Source organism: Olea europaea, unplaced genomic scaffold, assembly GCF_002742605.1.
Source record: "Olea europaea var. sylvestris unplaced genomic scaffold, O_europaea_v1 scaffold942, whole genome shotgun sequence".
In the NCBI taxonomy this organism is placed as follows: domain Eukaryota; kingdom Viridiplantae; phylum Streptophyta; class Magnoliopsida; order Lamiales; family Oleaceae; genus Olea; species Olea europaea.
Genome location: NW_019267915.1, coordinates 223,019 through 226,698, shown reverse-complemented (window position 1 = coordinate 226,698; position 3,680 = coordinate 223,019).

The following is a 3,680-nucleotide window of genomic DNA, read 5'->3' as shown; positions in this document are numbered from 1 at the left end:
GACCACTAAATAAAATGTTAAGTCACTTGATTTGGCATTTTCGTCGTGCATTGTGCCTAGATGACATCTTGGCCTAGTCCAGGAGAGCTTTTAGAAAGCAAGCTCAGGTCTAGTGATAGTTGCATATTGAAGAGCCCTAACCACTTCTATTTTACTAAGGATTGCCAAATAGGTTCGTCTTGCGATTTTGAATGCCTTGTGTGAAATTTGAAATGGTGCCCCCTTTCAAGTAAATAAAAAATATATTAAGAAAAAATATCTCAATAATATTAATTCATTGCAGAAATATGATATTTAAATATTTGTTTTTTGTTTTTTTTTTTTTACATATCATGAGTAAGAAATATATAGATAAAGCTCAAAAGCATCTCTCAAACTTCATTAAAATTTATAAGTCATCAACAAAGAGCCATTCGAGTGACTGGCTTCTTTGTGCAATTTCATATAAGCAAACCCTGAAATTTAAAAGAAAAGAAAATATTACTTGTAAAGCGTGAAATACAACAAATCATGATATGCAAGTAGCCATGTTTCTCCTTTCTAATCTGTTATTGAATTTCTACATCAATTGTTTCATTTTTCTTGAGTCTAGCATGTAAATCAATCCAAGTAGCCATGTTGATATACACACTACTCCTTTCATGTTCCTTAAGCCTGATACTGAGATATACCTAGTCATTAAATCCTTCATTTATAAACCGATTTTTTTGCAAACCTCTTTTAAATGACTTACAACAAAAACAAAAAGAAACTCTATAAAGATCATTTGAATACACCAGTCACGGCCTATCACGTCTCTCACCATTTGATAAATAATAAGTATAATGGCTTGAAGAGAAACATCTAGATAAATTATCTTTAGGACCATTTTCTAGTGAAAGGTCTCTTGTAGGACCATTTATTTCTAGGAAATCTCTAGATTTTATATCAAGATTATCCCAAGTTCTTGGATCATAGATGTTGAAGGGAATGGACCTATTATGAATTAAACCATCTACATCTTCATTAGTATCATTTTCTTTAAGAGATTCATCATCAACATCTTCACTAGTATCATTTTCCTTTGGAAATTCACCGTCAACATTATTATTTTTGTCATCATCAAACATTGTCAGGCATATCATTTTCATTTTGTCTCAATCCCTCAACATCTTCATTTTTATTTCCAACATTGTCAAGCGTATCATTTTCATTTTGTCTCAATTCCTCAACATCTTCATTTTTAACATTTTCATTTTTTTCAGTTTCAATTACTTGATCCACATTTTTTAGTTTCGTTAACAATAAATCCATTAATAGCAACTTCTTGAGACTTCATCAACTCTTCAATTTCTCTTTTTCGTTCGTTTTCCAAATCCTAATTGTTGTTTTCTAGAATACATTTTAAACTTTGATTTGATGACAATAGTAAAAACTATAAAAGCACATAAAGTTCAAAGGGGATAAAAAAATTAAATAAATAGATGATAGCACCAGATTAAAGATTAAATTGGCAAAATCTTTATAAGCAATTAAGGCGATCTTGATTATTCAAAAACCTGTTTACCACAAATCAAATGGAAATGTAGAAGAATTCGGAATAAGAAATATACATGTATAAATTTGAATTTAAAAGCAATCACTCAGCTTCCCAAGCACCTTGGAAGTGATAGATGATGTCTTAATAAACTTAATCAATTAGTGTCCCACAGAAATGTATAAATGCTAAATCACCAGAATTCATCAAAGGCTTTTTCTTGCTTATCTTGATGTATATATCAAACTTCAAAAGAATACAATATTTCAATATCTGAAGGGTTAAATGGACAATAAAAAGATCCAAATGCCATAAAGCAATAAAAATTAAAAAAAAAAACCAGATTTTCCGGAATCAAGAAAACATATTTAAGCAGATATGCCATAAAGCAGAGATAATTAAACAAAATGCCAAGTTTTTAGGAATCAAGAAAATATATTTAACGCAGATACTCTATCCTCTTTTCCCTTTTCCCTCACATTATTTAAGGTGGGATGTACTATTTAAGAAAATTATATTCAAGGAAATTATAATTAGTCAATCACATTATTCTTAGTTTTAATATCATATGCATAATAATAATAATTTTATATTTTAAAATTAATATATATTTTAAAGGGTAATTAATACAAAACGTCCATACCTTTCAATGCTATTGTACAAAATGTCCGTACCTTTCATTTTTTGACTTTTTCACCCCTACCTTCCACCTTTCATTGTTTAAAAGATCATTTTCATCAATTTTTTTACGATTTTACCCTTCTATTTAAATAAAAAAAGAACAAAAGAAAAGAAAAACTATGAACAATTGCAACCAAAGTCCCAAATTTTCAAAAAATTACAAATGAGTTAAAAATATTATTAAAAATCAATTAGTTCATTGTTTTTTTCTTTTCTTTTATTTTTGTTTTATTTAAATAGAATGGTAAAATCGTAAAAAATGAATGAAAATAATATTTTGAGCAATAAAAGGTGGCAGATAGGGGTAAAAATGTCAAAAAATGAAAAGTAGAGACATTTTGCACAATAACATTAAAAGGTATGGATGTTTTGTGCCAACTACCCTTGATTTTATCTTGTTTGGTTCACTAATCAATAAGAATTTTGCCATTTATTTGTACAAGCCTCTATTTGTTGTGAATTTAAATTAGATTTTTAATAAATTTTGATAAAAATTGATAAATTATATAGTTGAAAAGTTGAGGGTTATGAAATGTATTGTTAAAATTAATTGTTGACTCTTATTTAAATTTTTTATCAAATTTGATTCTGTATCAAATATGGACTAATTTTATTTTTGACAACTTAAGAAGCATTACGGCCAAGTAGGTAGCACGAAATTCAGATTTATATGAGTTTCTGCTATGGAAATGTCTCTTTTTCAAAAAGATCGAATGCATTAACTTTTATTGGCATTTGGAGTGATTACCATACCGTGCACAATCAAGACAATTATATTACCATTTTTGGGGTACTAAGGCTCTGTTGGAATTGCTTTTGGAGCCCCAACTTCTACTTCTCGTAAAAGCCACATAGGGGTTGACACAGAAAACTCCATTGTGCCTGAACTGGTGACTAGACCGAGAAGGAAGAATTTACAGGTTTGTAGCAATCATTGATGAAACTTGACGACGGCTGAAAAGTTTTGAGTTTGGAAGATGAAGGAGAGTGGATTGGACCTTTTCTTAATTGTGGGCTTTTCTTTTGGAGTCTTGGACCTCTTGTTTTAGAAAAATTAATGGGATAATTAGGCCCAACACGGCCTATTAATTAGTAAATTGATTTATACTCTTTCAACTTTTAACTGTATAATATACGTTCATCAATACAAATGACCAAATCGTTGATTGTGGGGGTGAGAGAGCCTGAGGCTGTCAAACTTGGCTAGTTGGCTGTATAGGGAGGCGGCGTACGAACGGATGACCTGGGTGAGGGAACTTTAGGAAGTGGATTTGTTAAGTTGAAGAAAAATAGGGTTTTAGATTGGGGATTGAGTCAAAACTCTTTGGAGAAAAAAGCTAGGGATTCTGAGGACTCGAATTCAGAATGCGAGGGTGAAAATGAGTTGTAGAGAAAAATGATCCTATTGTAATTGATATTTTGTCCGATTTGTAAAGTGAGGAACTTGATGAAAAAACAAAGAGAGCAAACATGGCCGTGGATT